Raw genomic sequence first — 27,426 nt, 5'->3', positions numbered from 1 at the left:
GGGCTCAAGGTTTAACAGGGGTCGTTACTTACTGAGGGAGGTATGCTTAGCATATTACAGCAAGTTCTTTACAAGGTGTGGAGGTCAGGCCTACTTGGCAACGGTCTCGGGGAGGGTCACTCAGGTACACTCTCAGCACTGATGACGTCTAAACAGTACACTCCAGGCCCTGTTGTCATACCTTCCAAGGTATCCCTGCGTACAGTTGCAGCGGTACATAGGAATTTGGGCCTGTGTCTAAAGCCCTAGGCCCCATGTGCTGGTACACATAAGCTTGTGGGGGAGTGTCATGTCACACAGATACGTTCATACACATATGTGTTGACAACTTCGGGAATACCAATACCATCGGCCTGGCAAGAAATGTGCTTGGCTGCAGCATACCTTTTAGTAACCATGAATGCGCTATTTCACTGCACTTCACACTTTGTACTGTTCTTAAGTAATCATGAAGGTGCTATTGCATTCACTATAGACGCCAGGTCTATTCTTTAATGAAGGTCATACTACCAGGTACCCTCACTGTAACCCTAATTTAAATGCTCTACATGTGACACAAACTGGTGGTATGCTAAACACTCGCAGTTGCAAGTTTGATGTGAATACATCTGGCGCTAATCTTACCTCATGCTTAGCATGTGACAGCAATGTAATATGGGCATGTGTACTGCATCTTTCGTCGGGAAGAAAGAAACACTAATCGTTTGTGTTTGTTTTTTTCATTTATGTATGACCGGATCCATGGCGGATACCTGGGAAGTGCTCCACACCATAACAACTGCAAGAGGTGGACAGCCAAGGGGGACCTGTGCATCCGGAACGGGAGTGGCAAGCAACGGCATCAAGTGTGATGGGCGATCGATCAAGGGCTCAAGAGGTGCCAACACTGGGTTGATTGTTTATCGGTGTGTTAACCATAGGTTTTGCTAGCAGCAGTAATGTAGCAGTATGTTGCTTCACGTAATATAGCAGTATGTTCCTTATTGGGAAACAGTATTTCTACCGTAACGGCGCCTGTGCTCACAGGTGCCACAGTGGTCATGGTAGTATATCGGTAGGTTACCAATTGGCGGGGCCAGCTGTAGTAATGTGGCTACACATGGGTGTGCTTTCCCGGCTTGGCCAAACCCAGGAGTAATAGGCGTATGCAACACCTCAGCATCCCTTGTCGGGAAGCAATACTCTGCCTTTACGGTACCCGAGCTCCCAGTTGCAATCGTAGCGGGTACAGTGGGGTGGGGATATTCCATAGTAAGGAGGTAGGCATACACAGAACATTTCCCAGTGCGTAGTGGTTAGGTGTAGGTGGTTCATGGACTTCACAATATGCCAGTAGGAGATTTTTGGGGGCCTGTGGTTCCCCAGGTAGCCTTTCAAGTGCATCAACATTGGTTGTCAGCGTCAGGAGTGCCATGTCTTATCGGGCGCAGTGTGATGCCATCAATTAGCCCCATCTGGTGAACCCAAGGCAGTAGGTCTAATTTCCCTGGATCAGACAGCCCTAGCATATCTATCACGCATTTGGGAGGGGGTGTGAAAGGAACAGGTACACAGGGAAGTCTGGGTAGAAGTGGAGGTCGACATGTCTGTGCCCGGGGTACACCCTGGCGCAGACATTCCAGAGCCTCCGAAAGGGGAAGTGAGTAGGCATGGGCGAATTTTGCGAATCTCGCGTTCGCGAATTTTGCGGATTTGCGAACTCGCAATCTGCAAAATTTTTTTTTTTTTGTGTTCGCGCGGGTTTCTGCCAGTTTGCGAGGGTTTTGTACAATTTCGCAAACGCGAACTTACCTGTTGGGTCGCAAGTTTTGCGAACTTGTTGTTTCTACGTGTCCAGCCTGTTTGGGACACTCTTCTACATCACTGCCACTCTCTGTCACCACTGCCACTCTCTGACTACTCATGCCACCCTCTGGCCCACCCATGCCACCCTCTGTTTCATCACAGCACCCTCTGGTTGTCCAGTGTACATTATTGTGGCAAAGCAAAGCACACCTTCCCTGCCTCAAGTGACCTGAATTCATTTGGGGCTGATTAATGTGTCACAGAATATTTTTTTAGCTGGCACCTGCTTCCTTAGTGCTTCCTGATTAGTGATCTTTTGCACTTGCTAAGTGCTTTCATTGTTGCAAAATTAGTTACAACACCTGCCCTGCCCCAACTGACAATAATGAATTAGGGGCTGATTAATGTGTCACTGGATTTGAACTTCCAGCCTGGCTCCTGCTTGTCTGCCTTAGCTGTAATTCAGGACCTTTGTGTAACTATTCTGAGGGTCAGAGCAGGGTCACATAATAGTTGCAAGGAGGCAACTGAACTCTGGAGGGGCCCCTCAGGAAGCACTACAGGAAATGGCTACTAATGATGAGCTTGAACTTTTGAACCTGGTAAGTAGTTTCAGTTTTGCTAAGATCGTATTTCTGCAATTTAGCACTTATTCGCGGGGCGCGAAGTTGAACTGGGAAGCCGCGAACTCACGCGAACAGTACGAGCAAGCCATAAAATCCGCTGCTCGCGGATTTTGCGGGAAATTCGCGAATCTCGCGGATTGCGAATTTACCGAAAATCCGCAAAATCCGCGAGCGTAACGGATTTTCCGCCCATGCTTAGAAGTGAGTCTGTGAGTCTATTGTGCCACTGGAAGCAAATACCTAGTAACAGAAATGGTGAGGCTAGCCAGGGCTTGCTACTTACAGACCATAGCTCAGGGTTGCATCTGGAGGGAGACGTGCTTCTCAAAAGATGGTGTCCATTTGTCCACAACGGGGGATGAAACCATTGCAGAGAATCTTCTTGCCTAGTTAGTGGCGTATAGGAACAAGGCATGAACTTGTAGTTGGTTGGTAGAACCTGATAGTCAGACTACAAAAAATAAAGAGATTTTATCCTGCGCTTAAGTGAGCACATCAATGAACCAATTCCTGAAATTGTGTAATCTTCATATCTTCTTTTATTATAGATGTTATTCTTCAAAAACCACACTAGCCGTCACCAACACGTGTTTCGTCTTAGTATATGTAACCATAGACTTCTTCAGGGCTAGAATGTTACAATGTAAATGATCAGAACAACCAATATAATAACCAATGCAATTTCAACATTGATATTTAACATTTAATAGATCTCTCAGTTAATTCTATTTGTTAACATAGAAAATGGCTGAGATACATTTCCAAGCCCCCAATGCTATTATTTGAGACCATATTGTCCCTCAAGCAAAATATATAACATAAATGTTCCAAATATAGAGCTATTGGCAATCACAAAATTACACCTTCAAACGTGGTGTGTAATACCATATTTTAACTGGGATTACTAAACATGATCAAATCATTTCTCAGTATTAGCCACTAGTTCCAAGAAGGAGAAGAAAAGATATTTGAGGAAAAAGATCCGAGAATGAAAATCTTTAAGAAACACTATGCGTGAATTAGATAAGTGAAAGAAACAATAATTGATAGACCACACCAAACACCGAAATGTGATCAGATATTCAAGTGAATATTAATAAATTAGAAAACCAAATACCACCAAAAATTGTTGCGATAAGTAAATGTTACTACCAAAACATGTCTCTAAACTAAAATAAAAATTATTAACTCACCTATAGCTAGGAAACGTTAAAGTATCACACAATACTCTCCATCAATCATGAGAGCAATGAGATAAAATTCTATAATCAAAAAGATTAAGAAAAACACCATTCAGAAAAGCCAATAACGTATAAAATAGATAGTCAATATCAATGATAAATAAGGGGAGCCACTCACTAGTTCTTCGGACGTTCCTCAATCAGTGTACATCTTAAATTTTCAATTTTTCTGTATTTGTCCTCCAATACCCTAATGTACAAAAACAACACACACAATATATTTACCTAGACTTGAGCCAAAACCTGGGGTCTATTATAAATCTAAAAATCCCAACTGATAAGTCATTCAACTTAATAATAATATATTAGCGACTCTTGCGGTCATTCATACAATATGAAGATCTAAAGGTTGCTTTAGATCCACTAAGAAACATCTTTATCACAACATTATATATGGGCATAAGCGCAAGGTGATATCTAATCAGTAGATTATCGGAAACGATAACCGGTCTATTTTTCCCTAGCAAAAACGTGCTGCGTATTCCACCAACACCTTAATGAAATAGACATACAGACGTACGTTAGTCCAATGTGCACAATTATTAAATTAGCACTATTAAAAAAAGTTCATATCAAATGTCCTACATTTCAAAAAAGAACTTAATTTGCTAAAGATAAATGGAGAGTGACACCTACATTAACCAACAGTTATAACGTAAGCGCAAGAGAAACTGCATTACGGCAGCCCGGCGTGTTTAAAAGATATTATATTAATGACGCATATTGTGACTACAAAAAATATAACGGCTTGGTTTATGAATTTTAAGTATAGGGCATCACCTTTCAGTGTAGGAGGGGGATAGTGATAGTCGATCAACTACGCTGGTCTGTGGCGGTAAGGTCATGATTGGGGAGCAGTTAATTTAAGGTCCTTAGGGGCGGCGCCATTCTCGACTGGGGTCGCCCAAAGGGAGGGACAAGTGGTCTCTTCTAAAACTCCAGGGGCAGTCACAGCCTGTTGGCTACATGGGTGCGGGGGAGGGGAGAGTCACGCTTTATCTAGGCTGGTTGGCTACCCCATAAGTGCACAATGACGCCAGTAAACGGCGCAGAGATGCAAGGGTCCCCCTTTAATGGAGTTAATAGAGCATACGGGGGTAACCAGGGGGGCAGAAGTACCCTCACGGTAAACAGGCCCTCTGCGCATGCACACTTAGATGGAAGGGCGTGGTTAATTTGGCGTACCCACACGGTTAACGGGCCCTCTGAGCATGCTTACTCCAACAGGAGGGTGTGGTTAATAGGGCGTACGGGGGTAACCGGGGAGGGGGTTTACCCCCACAGTAAATATGCATTCTGCGCATGCGCACTCCAACAGGAGGGCGTGGTTTAAGTGATAAGGATCTGACACCCGTTAGTGACCTTGCCGTAGGCCCAAATAGGATACGCAGAAAACAAATATTGTATAATGTGACTGTTACGCTAGATTCGGATAGGAAATACCTTGTACTAGAAGTATGTTAAGGTTAGCCATCTGATATGTGTATATATCAATTGAAATAGAATGTCATGGTACGTTTTTCGCGTAATTGTGTAAATATTGTTTATTTAAATTTTTGATTTATTTGTATGTTTTAATTAATACGGCCAGGGGGTTGTACGACCCCCCCCCACCTCCAAAGAAATCCCTCTCATGTCCGGTTTAATAATGTTGGTTAACAGAAGGGTGGGGGTCCTCCGGCAGAACCTGGCCATATTACGGATTGGTTGGCGAATGTTGTAAAACCTAACACTGAAGTGAAAAACGACAGGTCCCCACCCTGACATGCACCACTGACGCAGGTTCATGACTGCACCCCTGTTGGCAGATGCATCCTCATCGGCCACGGGAGAGCGATGAAGTGCCTGGGAACAGCATATCGGTGGATCCCATACCCTGCCACTATCATTGATAGACCCGGGGTCTGCACCCAGCAAATCTGACACTGATGGAATCGTCCTTTGGGGCCCATTGGCGAAAGGGGGTGGGGGGGGGGAAGAAGGCACCGACCCGAGGCTCAATGTAAGTGTGATAAAGGCCGCTTTATTGGAGGCAGGTGCATTCTACACAATGACATCCTTGGCCTGCGCCGCACAATCTAAACCTCCTGAATATGTAATTTCCTGCCTCACCCCCACCCCCTCCCCTAACTGCTTACCACAATCCACAACAGTAACAATTGGCATAACGTCAATTCGCCTCTCTACCTGGCTAAATACTTTATTGTGCTTGACCTACCCCCCGATAATCCAAACAGTTCTCCTGCTTTTCCCCCATATATTAGGAAGAACCGCCCCTATATACAGAATGCACCCCCACACCTGCTCCAGCGACATGCGAACCCCCCCCTCCCAATCCAAACACCCCCTGTATGCACCAGCCTCCAACAAAACACGGCCCAAAAACCCTGTCCCTACCAAACTCCCCCGTAAGCAGAGATGCCGGGCCTTGGGCCCCCCCCGAATCAAGCCCAGGGAGGGTGGGAGGGAAAAATTGTCGCAAACACCACCCCCCGCCCGGCGGCCGAGACACCTCACCTTAAAATGGTGTCTCTGCCGCGTGGCCGGGCGGAAACCACAGCCCAGCCCAGCGGAAGCCCCACCAAGCCCCGCCCCCCAGCCCAAAATCTACCAAATCTGGAACTGTCCCCGGGCGGCGCTATTTCTACCCCCTTCCCCCCCCCTTTCCCCCGGCCCCAAAATTCCCCGGGCGGGGCAGGCCTCCCTTCGGTCGGCCCCCCCCCCAGGACCCCATTGGGGCCCATTGGCGAAAGGGGGGGGGGAAGAAAGCACCGACCCGAGGCTCAATGTAAGTGTGATAAAGGCCGCTTTATTGGAGGCAGGTGCATTCTACACAATAACATCCTTGGCCTGCGTCGCACAATCTAAACCTCCTGAATATGTAATTTCCTGCCTCACCCCCACCCCCTCCCCTAACTGCTTACCACAATCCACAACAGTAACAATTGGCATAACGTCAATTTGCCTCTCTACCTGGCTAAATACTTTATTGTGCTTGACCTACCCCCCGATAATCCAAACAGTTCTCCTGCTCTTCCCCCATATATTAGGAAGAACCGCCACTCGAAGGACGTGCTAACAGTCCTTGACCCCCCCCCTAGGACCCCCCCCCTTAAACCGGTACGTGCAGTATGACCCCGTGGGCAGAACCACCCCCTAACCATATGGAGTGCCGCGGCCCCCCTCAAGCCTCGTGCTGTCCGGTCCATACCGTCGACACGCCGGCAGGTCCCCCCCCTCCCCACAGGGCCATGCTCTCCGTCCCACTGCATAGGGTCATGTTCTCCGTCACCACGTATAGGGCCATGCCCTCCGTCCCCAATGCATAGGGCCATGCCCTCCGACACCAATGTATAGGGCCATGCCCTCCGTCACCAATGTATAGGGCCATGCCCTCCATCACCAAGTATAGGGCCATGCCCTTCGTCACCAATGTATAGGGCCATGCCCTCCGTCACCAATGTACAGGGCCATGCCCTCCGTCACCAATGTATAGGGCCATGCCCTCCGACACCAATGCATAGGGCCATGCCCTCTGTCACCCATGTATAGGGCCATGCCCCCCGTCACCAATGTATAGGGCCATGCCCTTCGTCCACCAATGTATAGGGCCATGCCCTCCGTCACCAATGCATAGGGCCATGCCCTCTGTCACCAATGTATAGGGCCATGCCCTCCGTCACCAATGTATAGGGCCATGCCCTCCGTCACCAATGTATAGGGCCATGCCCTCCGTCACCAATGTATAGGGCCATGCCCTCCGTCACCAATGTATCGGGCCATGCCCTCCGTCACCAATGTATCGGGCCATGCCCTTCGTCACCAATGTATAGGGCCATGCCCCCCGTCACTAACCGTATAGGGCCATGCCCTCAGTCGACGTCACCCCCCCCCCCGGGGCGTGCTTCCTGGCCACGGAATCGAGCTCCCAACAGGTATGCCGCACTAAAACGGGGCCGTGCCCCCTCTCTGGCGCCCAGGGCCCCCCGGTCCACACCAGGCCTGAGAAGCCGCTCCGCGCCTGCAGGCGGTCTGCCGAAGCCGGCCGTCCCACCAGAGAGAAGCCCTCCGGATGCGTGTCCCACACCTGCGCCCGTCCGCCAGGAAGAAACCCCTGCCGCAGTGCCCCCCAACCCCCCCCCCGTCATCTACCATACCCCACAGCGCCCGACATGGCAGCGGCACCGTTCGGCGTCAGACCCCACTGCGCGTTGCGACCCCCCTGTCCTCCGGCGGGCGTGCTCCCTGGCCACGGAGTCGAGCTCACTATGGAGATTGACCACACTGACCTGGGACCGTGCTTCCTCTCTGGCGCCCAGAAAGAAGTCCTCCCCACAGTGCGTCACCCCCAGAGCCTGTCCGCCAGGAAAAAGCCCACTGCAACGAACGTACCCCTCCCCCACGCGTGACTGCGACCTCGTTGCCACCCCCCTGTCCTCCGGCGGGCGTGTTCCCTGGCCATGGAGTCGAGCGCACTACGGAGAATGACCACACTGACTGAGACCGTGCTTCCTCTCTGGCGCCCAGAAAGAAGTCCTCCACACAGTGCGGCACCCCCAGCGCCTGTCCGCCAGGAAAAAGCCCACTGCAAAGGTTAGGTATCAGCCGGCTGCCAAAACAAAATTAGCATGGCAGCCCTTGTGGCACCATCCAAACTGATGGACACTACTCAAGTCAAAAGAAGAACTGGAAGACGTGACCTAATGTCTATGTTTTCAGTTGGGGAATCGGGTGACACGACTCCACATGTGATTGTGGGCAGATCTCTTAAGCCTCCAGATCCTCACTCACATCACCAGTCAAAAGTGCTAGTGCTACAAGGCAATTCATTTCGTGGTGGCTACTGTACAAAACAACTAATACACGCATGATGGTGCGCCTTGAGGTGAGTCATTTTGCAGTCCTTCACTTTGCAAAATTATTTATACATTCATAGGCGGGCCAATTACAAACCTGACTGGCATCATGAGAGTTTCTGTCGCTGTATTAATTATGGCTACTCATTAACTCTCTCAATTCCCTGCCCCAGATCTGGTTCCCATGTTCTGAAAGACAAATGGCTCATTCAGGAAGCATGATATGTATCAGCCCGCCCCGCACTTCCTCTCCATATGCCCCAAAATGGAGACCTCTCATGGAGAGTATGTATCTGATAACAGAGTACTCTCTGCCTACAGTGACAGCTTCCAGGCCTGCCTTGAGGTTTACTGTAAAAGGGAGCTGCCTTGTGTAAAATGCAGAGTGCAAAAGCACAAATCCACCCCCAAAAATACTGCGGGTCCAAACAAAAGGTAGACATGTGCTCTACAAATGCTTGTAACGTAACATGAAGAGCAAACCGAAATTTCTTTTCCTGCACTAATAGATGTCATTGACAGTCCCTTGTTCAGCCCTGGAAGGATGACCAGCTGAGCCAACCCTCTTAGGATTCGAACCAGTTTCTGTATTGTTTTATCTAAGAAGTTCCATCGCCCACTGAAGCTATATAAATGCCATGATCCTCACGGAAGGAAATCTGGATATTTCCCGGGAAGACGTTTGCTCTCAAATGGCTGATTGGGCTGGCGTAGAGTCAGCCGTGTTTGGCGTTCTCCAGTTATCGATGCCAACCAACATTGACCTTTCTAGACCAAACACTAATGCGTTGCTCGTCTCCGTGATTCAGTAATTATGGCATACCAGGTATGTGCTTCAGGGCCACAACATTGGCACGAAGCTCTATACAGATGGCACACATGATTAAGTACATTTCTGTCATGGTACAAAACTACGGTAACAATACAAATATTTTAAAAAACATGTGATTAAACCTTCCATAACCTTTGCCCTGTTTTCACGAACAATATACTTTTTTATTATTTATTTACTAGTTGATATTGTACTATTTAACGTACTGCTCGAGCAAGCGGGATCACATGTAGTCACGTCACCGCGAGCCATGACCCTTTCCCCACTTAGCTAGAACACGGTCCCCTCCCCCTCCTAAGTCAAGTGGGAGATGTGGTTTAGTGGCTAAATTGTCAGCTGATGAACGAGAAAAACCCGAGTTCTTATTCCAGCTACTCCCTCACTTCTAGAAATTGACGTCTCTGGGCAATTATTTCAGCTCTTTGCATGTGTGTCTGCGTACACTATGCACGTGTATTACATAGTACAGCCACAGCGTTGAGGCATCTAGTTAATGACGAGACTAAAAACACACACTCTTAAAGGTCATGAACCCGTGTACGTGCACAAATGATTCAAAGGCCATATTTGTTTGTGAAAGTGCATTTTCCCGTCCTTGGACAACACAAACCTTTCACACGGTGAGACACGTGACTACAAACATGTCCAGGCCTGGCCACCGTGGAATGGCTGTGACGCGGACGAGCTGGTAGTTTGGGGGAAAAGAGAGGTGTCTACTTGATATGTTACATGCCATTGGGGAATACCGAAAAAACACACTATGCGGATAGAATAAGCACAACACCAGCTCCCACTAATATAACTGTAGACTCCTAAATAGATGCAACTAAAGGGTAGCGGGTTGATAGGAGTGAGACGTGTTTAAGCGCCTGGACACTCACTCGAGTAACCGTGCGCTCTATAAATTCATTCATTCAATCATTCATTCCTTCATTCATGCAGGTTCTTACATAAAGGAATACAGTTCAGGGATGCGGTCCTTAACAGCGCCTCATAGTATGTTCCAGAGAAGACCCCACCCGCTCTCCTGAGGAGATGAGTGAGACAGAAAGGTGGAAATTCAGTATCCTGCTGCACACGTCGGGGTGCTTAATGAGTTGGGCACATAGGATCGTCCTAAACTGCTGCAGTAATTTTCAATAGGGCACCCCCCAAGAGAACCCCAGCAAGAATGTCTGGATAACAATAAGCCACACTTGTAGACCGCAAACAATAGCTGCCTAACAATAATCCCCCTGTGCAACCGCAAACAATCCACATAAGGGTCTTTACACCCCCCTGCCCCAAGTACCCCCGGCGGCCGTATGGACCCTTCGGGTAGGGGCAGAAGGGACTCACCTAGTCCCACGTGGGAGCCTGACCGCCCGCACCAGACAGAACAGGCCCATCCGCTCGGTCGCGTGGAGCCGCATGCTGCTCTCCCGAGCTCCTCCCACGTCCAGCGATGTGTCCCGCGCCGGTAAAGTCTTTGTTTCAAGCCTGAATTGTCCCATCGTAAAGCCTGAATTGTCCCATCGTAAGGCCTGCAATGTCCCATCGCACCACCCACACGTGAAGTCCATTCCTCCACAGGCCTTCCGCTCGTGCCGCCAGCAACCATGTAGACCCGAAAATTGTGTCCATCCCAAAAGTTGTCCAACCGAATGTCCAAAAACTCCCTATGAAAAAATTGTCCCAAACACCACCCCCCGCCCGGCGGCCGAGACACCTCACCTTAAAATGGTGTCTCTGCCGCGTGGCCGGGCGGAAACCACAGCCCAGCCCAGCGGAAGCCCCACCAAGCCCCGCCCCCCAGCCCAAAATCTACCAAATCTGGAACTGTCCCCGGGCGGCGCTATTTCTACCCCCTCCCCCCCCCTTTCCCCCGGCCCCAAAATTCCCCGGGCGGGGCAGGCCTCCCTTCGGTCGCCCCCCCCCCAGGACCCCAATTTTCCACTTCCCACGTTGTTAATCACCATGCCCACGTGTTGCCCCTTTTCACACACTCCAAGCTTGAAACAAACCGCACTTCACCTGCCCAATCTCACACCACTACACACTCATGATACAGGTTGACTCCACAGTTCAAGTTGTTGTTATTGGAATCACGTATTACCTCCTCGTAAGTCTTCCTCGCCACATGATTTACATAGTGAGCTTTAGCTCCACAACAGAACCCTCCAAAGCAAAAATAAACCACCTCCCACCCCCTCCCAACATGGCCGACCAGTCCCACCTGACCTCTATAAGAGGCGGGCCGGCCCAACCAATCAGCCTGTTTTTTTTGTTCTGCACGACTCTCTCCAGAGCACGGTACAGGTAAGATGGGCCGGCGTGAGCTGGCCCTGGGGTTTTAAGGTGGTGGACCTGCTCTAGCGGTCTCTGGTGCCTTATGCCTAGTAATCCCCCCCCCTCTTCCTGCCCCCGGTCCTGTGGGGCCGGTTAGGTGCTGCTATAGCGTGCCAGTGGTTTATAGGGGGGGGGGGCGGCAGGGGGGGGCGGCAGGGGATATGGGGTGTTTGGGCATCCCCGTGTATCCCCAGGTCGTTACCGAAGGACCCGGGCCACTGTGTGGGCTTTTGGGGTCCAGCGCTCCGTTTGGCGTTTATGCACCTGTGTGTGCTTACATGGATATGTGAATTGCAAAATGCACCCGTCGGGTAGCTGGGCTGCCCGATGGGTGTCGTGTTTTCATGGAAATGCCAGGGCTGTGTGTATGGCTCTGCGTGGGGCATCTCACTTAAAGTGTAACAGCTTTCGGGTGGTAATCCTGCCTGTCATGATGTCATGCGCCTCAGTTTGAAACGGGTGCTCGTGCTTCACATTATGCCATTACCTGGAATTATTTATTCTCAGGTCTGCAAGCGCTTCGGCACGACGTTAAATGCCCCTGTCTCGGTTATAGTTGCAGGTAACGTCTTTTTCGAGGCATGTTTCTGTATTTTCCCTGTCTCAGTATAGGGCACAGCGGAAGACCACTGCGTGGACCGTGTAGGTGGCGCGCGGTGCCTGACCGGGTGTTTTGTCACTTACTCGGCGGGGGCAGGCGCGGTCCTCCCTCGTTTGTCCACGGGTCCTCGGGGGATCAACTGGCCGGGTCCGGGTGCTCCCATCGGACCGGCCTGGGTCTCAGTGCAACGCGGCGCCGGCGTCCGAGAGTTTTTTTTTTTTTCTCACTGCTCTCTCCTCCCCAACGGCCCGCGGCTGCTGGCCGCGCTGGGGTTGGCTCCAGCGGGCTCCCGCCTCTTGTGGGCGGGGTTGGAAGATGGTGCCGAGGATGGCCTTGGCGGCCTTGCACACCGGGGTTCCCCTGCGGGCGCTACGAAGCGTTCTGCCTTCGGCAGACAGCGGACTACGCGTCGGGCTCGGCTGTGAGTCCGGTGTTCGATCCTCGACTGGTCCAATGAGCCGTGGCTCGAAGGTGAGGCTTGTGCCTGTGGTGGGGACAGCCCTCACGGGCCAGGGTTCGGATCCTGCCTGTGCTGTAGGACCATTTTACTCACTTAACGTGTGACTGTGGTCGGGTTTAATTAATTTGACCTACTTAATGTAGACATGTGTGGTGTGCTACATTTCTTGTCCTTGCCTCGTGCAGTCACTGACTGCGGACTTACAGATGGCGTTTTACCCCGAGTACTGGGTGCACTTCACCGCCTCGGCGGGTGCTCGTCTGTGCTGCGATGCCTCTCCTCAGGTGGCGGGGGTTCAACCTCCTCTTCTGTCACCTTCTGCGGGGTCTCCTGGTGTTGCCGCGCTGTCCCATCGAGGTCCTTGCTCGGCGGGTGGCCCTGCCCCCTCCTCGCCTCGTCGCCCTCTCGGTGACCCCGGGGGGGGGGGGGGTGTATGGCCCTGGTAGAGGATTGTGGCCCTATGGTTAGAGCAGCAGTCTCTAATACTATGGTCTAGCCCGGGACCGGAGTTCGATTCCCCGCCGCGGCGGGGCTTGGGCTCAAAAGGTCCTGATGATGTTAGTGGGCTACTTTCTCTCCAGGGGATGCTTGGCCTCCTCCTTAAGGGTGTCCGGGAGTGGTCGCCTCGGGGGGAATGCCGGGAGGGGTTCCGCGGAGGCATTTGTACATACGCCTTGCGACCCTTTCGGACGTGTGGTGCGCTAAGCCTACGGCCATACCACCATGAAAGCACCTGATCTCGTCCGGTCTCAGGAGTTAAGCAGGGTCGGGCGTGGTTGGTACCTGGATGGGAGACCGCCTGGGTATACCAGGTGCTGTAGGCTTTATCGCGCACATGCGGGGTCCATTCCGGCGTCCTTGTCGGCTTGTCCTCTTTGTAGGGGCGTCCCGCCCTGGCAGGGGTGGGGCCCTTCGGCCATTCCTCCCGGTTACGGGAGGTCGGTCGCCACAAGGTACTTTCTTGGGGGCTTCCGGGCCCCGGTTTCGGCATTTCCCGGTCTGGTACTGGTGGGGCCGCTCCCGTGTTGGTCATCCCGAGATCCTGGCTTCGGCCGTCCCGCTCCAGGGGGTTCCCTGGGGGGGGGGGGGGGGGGGGGCTGTCGCCTCCATTTCGTCCCATCTTGGGCAGTGGCTGGCACGGTTCTTGGGCTCTTCGGGCGGGCTGGCCGTGCGGATTCTCCGCGGAGTCCCTCCTTATCGATAGGTTGGGGTACCTGCCCCTTCCATGGTCGGCCCTGAAGGGCTTGCCGGGAGCCTGTGGCCATACCACCCAAATGACACCTGTTCTCGTCCGTACTCGGAAGTTGTGCTGGGTCGGGCCGGGTTGGTGACTGGAGGGGAGTCCGCCTGGGTTTACCAGGTGCTGTTGGCTGCGGCCTACGATTGGATCCCGCCCTCGGTTGCGGATGCTTCCGTTGGGTTTGCCTTCTGACCCGTGGGGTCTAGGGCAATTCCGCCCTGCCTGCGCCTGATCTCGTCTGATTTCAGTATTTCGGCAGTGTCGGGCCCGGTTGGTTCCGGGTGGGGAGTCTGCCTGAGGTTCCCAGGGGCTGCCGGCTAGGGGTACTGGCACCTGGCCCGCCTGGTGGTTCTTCTTCACCGGGCGGGGGTCGGGGTGTTCCCCGTCTGGAGGTGTGTTGGATTGGCCTCGTCTGGTTCGGCGGTGTCTCCCCTCCGTCGGCTCCCTGCTCTAGGGGCGGTGGTCCCTTCGGTGCCCGTCTCGGGCTTGTCCTCCTTCGGTGGGCCCCGTCCTCCCCTCTGGTTCGTTCAGGGGGGGGCGCCCTTGGGCGCTGGGTCGATTAGGTCTCCGGCAGTCGCGCTACACGGTAGTTGCTGGTGGTCCTCCTGGCTAACAGGGTGACCTGCCGTCGGTTGCGCCTGTGCTTCAATGCCCCCAGGTCTTGACAGTCGTCCTGGTGGTGTGGAGCTGTGTCAGCCTTCGGGGGGGGTGCTGTTTTCGCTCCCTTTGGTTTCCTTGCTCGGGGATTGTTTTCTTGAGCGGAGTAGCCGGTCCTAGCCCTTCGGGCTGTCCTGTCCGCAGGGTCCGACTAGGGGGAGGCGGTTCGACTGAGTCGGATCTTCCTTCGTTGCCTGGTATCACCCGGACCCCGGTGGGCTACAGCGCCTGGGGCCTCGTCTCGGTCTGCCGCCGGTGACTCTGTTCACGGTGGGGGTCTCGGCCCTCCTGCCCGGATTCTGGTGCTCACTTCGGCAGCACATATACTAAAATTGGAACGCTACCGAGAAGATTAGCATGGCCCCTGCGCAAGGTTGACACGCTAATTCGTGAAGCGTTCCATGGAATCCGCCTGGGTCCTGGGGGTGCCCGGTCTTTTGCGGGGCCATTCGGCTGTTGTGCGCGTTTCCCCCGTGCCCTCTGTTGTCGCGGGTCCTCGGCTGGATTCGCTTGGGCTGGGCCGGGGTGCTCATGGGCGCTCGGCGGCGCATGGCCTTGTTTTGGAACGTGGCAGTGGTATGGTGCCTGGCACCCGCGCGTGGTTGCCACGCTGGTCGGGGTGCGTTCCTGTGTTTGGTTCCCGGCGGGGTCCTCCGCCCCGGGTTCCTTCTCCTTTGGCCGAGCCAGCGATTCGAGCCTCCTGGCCGATCCCGGATCTTCCCGTACAGTGGTTGGGTCCCCCGCTCTCGGCGTCGGTGTTGAGCCGGCTCTTGTCGGCTGGCCTGCCTCCTTGTGCAGGCCTGGTTCTGGAGCGGTGGACGCTGCTTGCTCGGGGGTTGTGGCTTTGCTGCTGGGTTCCCGCAGGTATTCCAGTGCTCGCCTCGGCAGCATGTATACACGCGGCTCCTGCGCGAGGAGGACACGCGGGTTCGGGAAGCGTTCCATGTTAGTGGAGAAGTGTGACTCAGGGGTTGGTGGCGGCAGTCCCGGTAACTGAGATTGGTCCTGGACCGGGGTTCGGTTCCCCGCCTCGGTGGGTCTTAGGCCTACATACTTCCATGGGCTCGAGTATTCTCATGCCGGTGCCTACTCGTCTCACGTATTCACACTCTGCAACTCTGGGCAGATGCTTACTTAGTCTCCGCTAGGGCCCCTGGCGGCGGGATGCCTGGCTCTCACCTTGTATCCTGCTGGGGTTATCTCACAGGGGAATCCCAGGTCGGGTTCCCAAGGCACGCTCCTTGATGCCTTTGGGTGATACGTGCGCTATGCACATCGCAATACACTTGCTTACTCCCTCTCTCGTTCTACGAGCTCTTCGGGGTCCGCCCTTTTGGGCCCCGGCCCTCGGCGGCTCTGCGGTTCCTCGCCTGTCAGGTGGTCTTCCCTGGGGGCGAGGGTGTCTGCTGGGCGGTTGGGCGTGCGGGGGTCGTTCCTCCGCTCCCCGCCCGTCTTGCGGGTTTTGCCGGACGGGGTTGTTCCGCCGGCGTGTCCCCCGTGTCCTTCCCGGGGTCCCTTCCCCGGGGCCTCGGACTCCGGTGGTATCTTTGCCGCTGTTTCCGGCCTGCGTGGCCGCTCCCTTGTCCGGGCTGGTGGTTCGGCGTGCTGTTTTGGCTTCCCTTAGCCGCACGTTTTTCCTTTCCCGGTGGGATGACCTGTGTTATGCCTTTTGGGCCCGGTTCGTCCGGGCCACTAGCCATCGTTCCTCCTTGGCTCACGGGCTTTCACGGGCTGGCATCCTTCCCTACGCTTCGCTGGGTTCGGTGGATCCGGCGGGGGCCCGGGGTCGGTCCGCGAGGTATGGCTCTGTTCCCTGGGCCCCCTTCGTGGGTGTCTCCTCTGTGGAGTGTTATCTGTCTTCGGCGTGGTCGTCCCCCGCCTGGTACGTGGGTCTCTAGCGGTCCCGGGGGGGACTTCGCTGGGGCCTTTTCTGAGTGCTGGAGCTGCGGCTCCTGGTTGGCCTCCTTTTCCTGGAGGTCTTGATTTCAGGTTTCCTGTGGTCCCTGTTTTCTTTTCAGTTGTTTACATCAACCTTGGGTTGGTTTCTCTGCATCACCATGTGGTGTTGTGGTTATGGTGGTCAATGAAGCCTTGTTGGCTTGGGTATTTGCTCACTATGTAAATCATGTGGCGAGGAAGACTTACGAGGAGGTAATGCCCCGGTTACTTACCGGTAATCTTCATTACTCCGAGTATAGTCTTCCTCGCCACATGAGTTCCCTCCCCCCCTCCCTGTCTGGCTATCGGCTTCATTGTTTGCTTGGTAGAACAGGCTGATTGGTTGGGCCGGCCCGCCTCTTATAGAGGTCAGGTGGGACTGGTCGGCCATGTTGGGAGGGGGTGGGAGGTGGTTTATTTTTGCTTTGGAGGGTTCTGTTGTGGAGCTAAAGCTCACTATGTAAATCATGTGGCGAGGAAGACTATACTCGGAGTAATGAAGATTACCGGTTAGTAACCGGGGCATTTGCTCATTTTGTTTTTTATCAACAACCCCGTTTATGGCACGTTCGACTATATTGTAATGCTTAGAACTGCCTAAAGCACCGATGTCATAATGCAATAAAACACATTCAATAAAGAGACGTGGCTGCGTAAATCTTTGCTTTATTAGGGCTTTACCTGATTTACGGTTCTAGTACTTCACAACAAGATCAACAGTAATTTGAGCGCAAGTCTAATAATTTACAACTTTTTCCCTGGTATATGAACTTTGTTAATATTTATGTTCTCCCACCAACAACTTCACTGCTTTTTGTTCTCTCATTTAATGAATATGAAACCAAGCGGTTTTATCTACTCTCACAGAATTTTCCTGCCCGAATTGATGATGACTAATTTAGGAATGGAAATATTTGAATCACAACGAGGTACGTCATATCCTGACCCCTAGCATTCCACTCCAAGCAAAGAGGAGCTTATAACTTAGAGCTATCCTTTTACAGAAATGTCATAGAAATACTTGCACATAGAATCGACTTGCTCACCAAGCATCCACAGTTCATAAGAATCATTTCCTATGAACTACGATACTAAAGGGTTTAAAGGGAGCAGGGAAAGGGAAAATAGCTGGTATGAGAGTTCGTCTCACTGCCTGAAGTATGACGTGTTATCTAAGAAGATTTATCTCCACAACTAAGAAGAAAAAAAATCATATTACTAAAAATTGCTTTCGGATCACTGACAGAATATCGAGTCAGAATATTGAACTACAGAAATATCCACGCAAGAATATCGATGTCCAGAACATCAAAGTCCTATCTATATTATGGTAAGTACAAAAATATAGAAAAAAAAAACTATCTTAGTCAAAAATATTGTTGTTACAAATATTGTTTTTTTATGTTAACAAAGTATTGTAACATAAGAACTAATACATATAATTAAAAGAAACTGTTAAAAATATTTGAAAATGTTAAAAAATTATTACTAATACATACAATGCAAAATAAGTTAAACATATACATATAAAATATAATAAATATAATTACTTAATAATATTCATAAATAGTAATTTTAATAACTTCTGCATTGTTAAAAACATGTTATAAATTATAAATACATATATACTCATACAACAATAATATACATAAAAATATAAGAAATATATAACAAATTAAAAAAATACACTATTTTTAATCTTTTTAAAACAAATTATATACTACATCAACAAAAACAGTAGAAAAAATATTGGATATCGAAGGGAATAAAATTACTATTCCCACTCCAGAGAGTGTAACAGTAGGGAAAGTGTTGGCTAGGATAGGGGTAAAAAGGACGATTCTCACTCCAGTAAGTGCAGCAGTAGGGAAAGTGTTGGATAGCATAGGGGTAAAAATTACTATTCCTACTCCAGAGAGAGTAACAGTAGAGAAAGTATGGGATAGAGAAGGGTTAAACATTACTATTCCCACTCCAGTGAGTGCAATAGTAGGGAAAGTTTTGGATAGCAAAGGGGTTGAAAATACTATTCCCACTCCAGTGAGTGCCCCAGTAGGGAATCTGTTGGATAGCGTAGGGGTTAAAATTACTATTCCAACTCCAGAGAGTGCGACAGTAGGGAAACTGTTGGACAGCATAGGGGTAAAAATTAATATTGCCACTCCACTGAGTGCGTTAATATATAAGTGGGTTACCCAAACATAGTCACTGGGACCTGGGTTCAGTAAGTACTAGGAGGAAGGGGTCCCAGTGTGGACAGGGAACAATTTATACAATTCGAAGAATTAATCAAGAACCATTAGATCCACAAAGTTGTATTCACTGGGGGATCAAATGTAATGAATACACATAGCAAACAATCAACTGTATTCAAGGTCATACAGTGCCCCGGGAAGGGAGGAAGGAAGTGATAAAAGTGAGGATAAGGGAGTGATAGGATTATGTGACAGTAAAATCAAACATTTAGAAACAGATTTGGCTGTAATTTATATAGCAAAAACGGCCATAATAATAGTGGCAACCATCACTTAGAAAGGCATACTCCACAAAGTACAATTAATCTACACAATGTTGGCATGAAGTTGCCACAGGAAGAACAAGCATTGAGGATTTTTACCCGGTGACATTTCTCTTGGGACATACGCGACCGAACTTCAGCTTATGTCCAACGTTTAATCAATCTCAGGTTACCTGCCCCAACCCCTTGGTCCTGATGAAGACCCTGCAGCAAGGACACTATCTTTCCCTGCACTGATAAGAGGGTCGAAACGTCGACTGTTGTTCTTCCTGTGGCAACTTCACGCCAACATTGTGTAGATTAATTGTACTTTGTGGAGTATGCCTTTCTAAGTGATGGTTGCCACTATTATTATGGCCGTTTTTGCTATATAAATTACAGCCAAATCTGTTTCTAAATGTTTGATTTTACTGTCACATAATCCTATCACTCCCTTATCCTCACTTTTATCACTTCCTTCCTCCCTTCCCGGGGCACTGTATGACCTTGAATACAGTTGATTGTTTGCTATGTGTATTCATTACATTTGATCCCCCAGTGAATAAAACTTTGTGGATCTAATGGTTTTTGATTAATTCTTCGAATTGTATAAATTGTTCCCTGTCCACACTGGGACCCCTTCCTCCTAGTACTCCACTGAGTGCAACAGTAGGGAAAGCGTTGGATAGCTAAGGGGTAAAAATTGCTATTTCCACTCCAGTGAGTGCAACAGTAGGAAAAGTGTTGGATAGCATAGGGGTTAAAATTACTATTCCCACTCCAGTAAGAGCAACAGTAGGGAAAGTGTTGGATAGCGTAGGGGTAAACATTACTATTCCCACTCCAGTGAGTGCAACAGTAGGGAAAATGTTGGATAGAGTAGGGGTAAAAATTACTATTCCCACTCCAGAGAGTGCAACAGTAGGGAATGTGTTGGATAGCAGAGTTTTAAATTAACATGCTTATCAATGAAATAATATTTAAATCAAATAACCAACTAATAATTAATTAACTTTAAATTAAGAATACCAATAAATCAAAATTAATAATTACTTTAATACAATTAAATTACTTCTCACCCTATTCCCCTATAAACCCACAACCCAGTCCTAAAATAAATTAACACAATTAATATAATAAACAATTAATTCATTAATAAAAAAATTATTAGCAATTATTAATTAATCAACAATAAATTAATGATCAATACCAATAAATAACAATTAATAATTACATTATTATAATTAATTTGCTTCCCACCCTATTCCCCTATAAACCCAAAACCCGGTCAGAAAAAAAAGTAACACAATTAATATAATTCCCAAATAATACAAATTAATTACCAGTTAATAATTGATGACAAAATCATTAATTTTCAATACCAATAAATAAAAACTAATAATTACTTATTTTAATAAATTACTTCTCACCCTATGTCCCTATAACCCACAACTCACTTTGAAAAAAATATAAAACAATTAATATAATTATCAAGTGATCAATTATTAAAAATGAATTACCAATTAATACTTATTTAACAATAAATTAATTAGCAATAACAATACATACAAATGAATAATTACTTAATTAAAATACATTACTTCCCATCCTATTATCCAATAAACCCACAACCCGCTCCTAGACTAAATGAACACAATTAACATAATGTTGAATTAATCAATTATTAGCAATTAATTACCAATTAATTATTATATAACAATAAATTAATTATCAATACCAATAAATAAAAATTACTAATTTCTTAATTATAATAAAGTACTTCCCACCCTATTCCCCTATAAACCCACAACCCGCTACGGAACTAAATTGCTAAATGTAATTAAAAATAATTAATAATTCCTAAAAATTATTATTAGATTTACTATAATTAAATTACTTCCCACTACAACCCGCTACGGTACTAAAACACAAAATGTAAAGTTAAAAAAAATTCTAACTTCTAGAAATGTAATACATATATTTAAAAAAATACAATACATTACAAAAAATATAGAACACATACATATAAAATACATACTAAAATACATAACACTAATATAAACATCAATATAATTAACAACAGTATTTTTGCTAACGATATTAGCAAAAACAATACTTCTTACCTTCAGGTAGATATTCCAGTCACTGAAATTCTTTTTTTTTATTAATCTTTTTATTAACATCGCTCTCAGACTCGCATAAAACATAGCAGTGATCAAATAGCAGGAAGCATTACATGGTAATTTCAAGGGCAAGTCATGCGGCATCATTGTAACATCCCCAACGTCACTATTCTTGATGTTGATATTCTGTCCCTTTGATATTTAAAACTGAATATTTCTGTTGTTCAAAATTAAAAACTCGACGTAATGTCTGTGCACCATTCCTTCTTTGTCTGTTTATCTTTGGTCCTTGGGAAGGAGTACCTATTTCAAAGACCTAATGTTCTACTGCTAGATGTTAGTAATATTCTTAGTATATCTGCTATGCACAACTTCATAGATTTCGGCGGACGGAAAGACCCTCTGCAGCTTTTCCGCAGGCAGGAAATCATTATGATTGCCTGCTGTGCGCTCCTGGGCAATAAGGGTGTCAGTGGAGCCTGGCCTTTCCATGGCGGCGATGCCCCCATGGAAAGGCATGCTGTGTCTACCTTTGGGGGCCCGTTGCTGGCCCCCCTGGTGTTGGGGGATGCACTTGGGGAGTACCTATGTAACCCCCCTACTTTGGTATGCACAAGGTGACAGGCACAGGGCGGTGCTTGTCATGTTGTGCATGCCAATGCACAACAGGCATATTTGGCATTGTGGCTGGTGCTGCGCAGAGCACCACCCGCCACAATGTTAGATATGCAGGATGTGACCGCCGGGGTGGCGGTCGAATCCTAAAGGCCACAGCAGGTCCGCTGCACCTCTGGCGGTCGGTCCCGTTCTGTCCGCCCGCCATCGTAATAGCCTCTTAAGAGTTAGGTAACTCATAGTTTTGCTAGTCATTTCAATCAGTAAATCTTCTACACTATCTTGAGGAATCAATGGGTCAATGATAGCAGAGACAAGCTATTTTGTCAATATTAGAGTCGAACTGCCATTTTATTTACCTAGTAGGACCAACGTCTCCTGATTTGGCCAGTGGTCTATTATTTACTTACCTGTGAATTTGGGTGATTTTGGGTTGTGATAAAGTTTTATGTGGTTCTTATGCAACGTCGTTCTCCACCACTAACTTCTCATTTCTCATTAGCACTATCTCTGCTCAAGCACCTGAATAGGATTGTATTCAGCTTCACACTGCACTAAAACATCTTTCCCACCTGGGAACTAAAAATAAAAACAACTCAATGCACTACCCAATGCAGATCCGTTCAAAATGTAATCCTATGGGTTTGATTAAAAAAGGAAAGGTTAAACCAATAGTCTACCTTTATTACTTTTTGGTATTGTAAATTGATTCTTGTATAGCGCACTATTCACCCGCAAGGGTCTCAAGGCGATACCGCTGTGGAACCTGTCCTGGCTTTCCCTGTGAGGCGTCCACTCCTGGGCATCCCCAGGGAGAAGGCTAGGCATCCTTAGCGTTGTGGGGGCCGTTGTGGAGATTAAACAAGCTATTGCCCAGAGTTGCAAAGTGGGACTCTATGATTAGAATTGGCACCAAGGTGAGAATTATCAGGTCTGTGGAATTTTGAGCCCAAGATCCGCCGAGGCGGGGAACTGAACCCGGGCTAGACCTCTGCATCAGGGTCTGCCGCTCTAACCATTGAGCCACACTTCTCCTTGTAGAAAGACAAGATACAACTCATAACTTTACTACTAGCAAACTTACTAGTAATAAACTTACTAGTAGTAAAGAACCCAACACCTTAGAAATACACAATGCGTAAAAGTATCTTCTTCTCAAAAATGAAAAATGCGAATATGGCAAATATGTTTGCTTAACTTTATAATATAGTAGCTTGCTAAGATCTACTGCCTGAATTAAGCAACAACACCGTTTAATTTAGGCAAATATTGTACCCACAGTGTACTTTCAGTGGGTGGTTTTTAATAGCCGAAAACTCTTGAATGAATAAAACAACACAAACTAAACAATTATGAATACAAAAAAAATGCCAATGTCAAAGGTAAGCAATTATTGCCCTGTCACGACACTAGCTCACACACTGACCTATTTTTCTAAAATATAATACTGCATTTGCATAGCACAGTCAACAACTGTAAGAGACAGGATGCATGGTCATGTATTTCTAAGACGTCAGCACACAAATATATGCAGCTTTGTTTTGGTTAAATAATACTTTAACGGTAGTAATTGGGGTAGTAATGTTTCTTAAGAACCAGGGCTAATAGAAAACATTTGTAGGGACAGTTCAACGCTGGAGGTTGTTCTTCTCAAGAAAAATTAAACATATTTTATTTATGGACTTTTCTGTGAGATGTAATTCTGTGAGGCTGTTTCTTTAAACCATTTCATATTTTCTTGAGGCTCTTTGAAATTCAGCTCAGAATGGAAATAATTTAGTTTTCCTCTAAAATTCAGGCCCTGTCACTTTCTGAGAAGACGTTCGGAGGCAGGGAGCCATTATATAGCAAAAGTCACTTAGATCAGGTTTTAGAAATCTGACAGTGGAATTCGTACAGAAACTAGCATGCCACTTATCGAAATAAGAGCGGATGTCAAAACTGGAACATTAGCCATCACCACTGACACAAATCTTTTACAGACAGAGGCTAGCATAAATGCACAAGGAACTTTGTCAGCAAAATATTCTCCTGAACATATGTTTACATGTGGTATATATGTCAAGAAACAACATGTATTTCTTGAAAGTGAAGTTTTTGGACCCTGAACTACTGAATGTATGAAGAGAAATGATGCCTTGCACTGTGTTGGATTTGGCATTTTTTGCCTTCCTCCTGGTATTTTTTCAGGCCTGGTGTTGGTGGTTTTAGGACACTGGGCACTTTATCACTGCTGTCCAGTGTAAAGCGCATGTGCTCTCTATAGTAAAACATGGTAAGATTGGTCTACACCTGTTTGGCGTATTTAATTTATCTATCAGTCTCTTGTAAAGTGGTATCTCAGATGCCCAGGGCCGGTAAATTAAATGCTACTGGTAGGCTTGCAGCGCTGCTTGCACCACCCACCAAAGTAGCTTTTCAAACTTGTCTCAGGACTCTGCCATTGCAGGGCCTGCGCGCGCAGTTTACTGCCGTTGTGACGTGGCACGTAAAGTGGGTGCCACGTCTGTGACTCCCCTTTTACTACATATCAGTCACCCCTAAGGTAGGCCCTAGCTAGCTGTATGGGGAGGGTGCGCTGTAGGTAAAAGGTAGGACATGTGCCTTAACTGTGTGTCATGTCCTGGTAGTAACAAACAGCCATTTTGGTTTCTCACTACTGTGAGGCTGCCCTCTCATAGGAATGCATTGGGGGTTCCCTGATAAGTGTTTCAGTGGTAATTCCTGATCTGAGAGGAGCAGTGTGATCAGGTTTTGTATGTTTGGAATAGTGGTGATAAATGCAGCGTTGTGGTGTGCACAGATTTATTGTCGCTATTTTAGAAATGCCACTTTTGGAAGTGGGCATTTCTGTGTACTATGTGTCTTTGTGCCTGCCCATGTCTGGTTCTGAAGTGATAGAGACTGTTGATGTGCAGTGGCTTCAGAAGGGCTGGGTGAGTCAACGCTAGGGTGAATAGGCAGATCTGCATTTGGAGTTGTCGGAGGCGTAGCCCCTGACCCTGAACAGGTCCGCACCTGCCTTGTACAATGCTGGCTCCGCCCCCTGTGGTGTGTCTGGGGCCAGAGCCTACACTTACAAAGGGAGGTTGGTGAGCACTGTAAATAAAATATTTTGTCAACTAGAACTGGTTTGGACTGGGCACTGAGCCCTGTGCCAGGCAGAGAACAAAGGACACATGCTATATAAGTATTGGGGCTGTGACCCCATGAGTGGGCTGTTGGTGCTTACTTGGGGCTGAAGGACGGCTTAGAGCCAGGAGGAACTGCCACAAAGGACTACCTCCTGCTGGAGGGTCCTGTGAGCTGGCCTGTCTGGGCCCAGCTCCGCCCCTAGTGACATTGTACTTCGTGTGTGGCGACCACTGGATTTTCCCCTGTTTTCTGGGTAGTTGATTGCCATTGCGCTAAAGAGCACGCTCAGCACTAGAAGAACACTGCACAGACGTCACGTGGTGATTTTCAGAAACCTTGTGGTGAGCGCTTTTTCTTCCTTGGCCTTTGAGCTCTAGAAGTGGGCTCTTGCTTTCCGGTGCAGAGTGAGCGCTTCTGATTTGTTTCCTGAGCCCGAGGACAGGCGGTGGCAGAAGCAACGGAGACTTCGCTTTGAGATTCATCAGAGGCCAGAAGTCAGGCAGTGAAATCCTGACTGTAGGCGGAGCCGGCAGGAGTAGGGAAATACTGCCTTCAAGGACCCCTGAAGAGAGGGGGTCTTGCCCACGGGAAGCGCGTCGTGAGCGCTTCAATTTTGCCCCTCCTGGGACCAAGGAGGGGGTCCCCAGATTCCCCAGTGCCCTGTGAGCTCATTACCAAAGCCGCCAGAAGCCAGGTGGCTGTTGCCTGGTTTTAGGCGGGACTCCCAGGAACAGAGGAGAGCCCGCATGATTTCTAAGTGGAGACGGCCGGTAAGGGGAAATCAGGCAATCCAGTGCCTGGAACAAGGCGGGACTCTCGTAACACTGTGGAGAGCCCTGCGTGCAGCCAGAAAACAAGACGAAGCCTTGCACGCTCACCGAGCCCCCATGAGAGAGGACCGGAGCTTCGCCAGCTCCATGTGGCTGCATCCTTCCAGTGTACAGATTGGCCCTATAGAAGACGAGAAGTCTCTGTGAGGGGGCTTACAAGGCACACTGTTGGTGCCTGTTGATTCGCACAGCTATGCCACCAGATTATGGGCAGCTGCTACTTGGGGAGACTCCAGTTTGAGAGTAGACAAGGGTGAGTTGCACCCCACACCCCCAATTACTTTGCGGATCCTTTAGGGGTATTGCTCTACTGCATCCACAGCAAGGGGGACAGTGGAGGCCCAGACTGAAGGAAATACAAGGAGGGAGAGCCCTGACTTTGTTGGACAAAGGAATTATGTGGCAGCCCAAGACGGGCCCCAAGGAAGGCCAGTTTGCCTGGAGGTCACCTTGAGTTCTGGCTGGGCGTAAGGCCCTGAGGCGATATGTGCACCTTACCAGTGTTACTGTGCTGTACTGCTAATTTATGCATGCCTAATGTGCTTGGGCTAGGGGTACTATGACCTGTGTTTACTGTGATTCTCATGTCCCGAATGTTTATGCCTAACATGTGGGGCTAAGAGCACCTTTACCAGTCGTACTGGTTGTTGTTATTTCTCACTACTGGTGTGCTCTAATTGTTCTGACAGTGGAACGATTGGCACTGTAAGTGTACATAATCCCCTGTAAAGTAATACCTAGTGCCAGGTTGCACAGTGTATATATGTGATTGCGTTCTACTGTGTTTTATGAGTAATACAAAGGCTATTTTTTTATATAACCTTGTGTGGAGTTTCTTTTGTGGTGTGCCTACTGTGTCGCTGCTGTGTGAATGTGTTGCGCAAATGCTTTACACATTGTAAATGCTTTACACATTGCTTCAGAGTATGCCTGACTCCTCATGACAAGCTACCAAAGGGGTGAGCAGGGGTTATCTTCAGTGTGTAACTCCTTTGCCCTGACTAGAGTGGGGGTTTCTGCCTGGCTTAGGTGTATGCCCTAGGCAACCAGAAATCCCATTTCTAACACACTGTAATTGGTAAAATAGGGATGTCACTCATTTGTTTCCATGGCTCTGATTATCAATTAGGCCTAATGTTATTTACTGCATTCCAGGTAAAATAGTGTACGACTTTAATGAATCATCTGATCCAGAGTTAAAAACTGCATGTGATATTTAGTACATGCGCTGAATACTTTATTTCTTTGGTATGAATTCTCTATTTAACGCATTTGCTACTAATTGCATGTGATATTTACAACATGTGAAAAATAAAGCATGTGGCAAACAATACCCAGTTGTATGAGAGGTATTAAAATCAAATGAAAAATTCCACCTCAAAATACCTCCACTCAAAGGCATGTCGTAAAAATTCCTGAAAGTGTAGGAAATGGAAGGAAAGCTGTAGACAATAAAAAAAATTAACACCAACATAGTAATGCACAAAAAAGACAGTACATGCACTGTTTGAGCTGAAGCAAATAGCATCATATGCCCACCTCCCCACAGGGGCCAACCACATGATCAATCACGGATGGACAAGGGAAGTGTTCACAGGTTGATTGCAAAGGCTCACACTTCCATTCTACAGTACATTGCCATGGATACAGCACTGCTAGGTC

At 48.3% G+C, this 27,426-nt stretch overlaps 1 non-coding gene and 1 pseudogene across 1 annotated transcript; both read left to right on the top strand.

Moving 5' to 3' along the window:
• The first annotated feature begins 13,434 nt into the window (after positions 1-13,434).
• On the top strand, positions 13,435-13,553 carry LOC147682150 (5S ribosomal RNA; annotated as a pseudogene).
• A 1,375-nt stretch (positions 13,554-14,928) lies between these two features.
• On the top strand, positions 14,929-15,035 carry LOC147682149 (U6 spliceosomal RNA). Its single transcript, XR_015302173.1, has one exon. It is a non-coding gene; the product is annotated as a U6 spliceosomal RNA (small nuclear RNA).
• The last annotated feature ends 12,391 nt before the right edge of the window (positions 15,036-27,426 follow it).

This window comes from Lissotriton vulgaris, chromosome 11 (assembly GCF_964263255.1).
Source record: "Lissotriton vulgaris chromosome 11, aLisVul1.2, whole genome shotgun sequence".
Taxonomy (NCBI): Eukaryota; Metazoa; Chordata; class Amphibia; order Caudata; family Salamandridae; genus Lissotriton; species Lissotriton vulgaris.
Note: the sequence above shows the minus strand (reverse complement) of the source record. Positions and strands in the feature narration are given on the sequence as shown.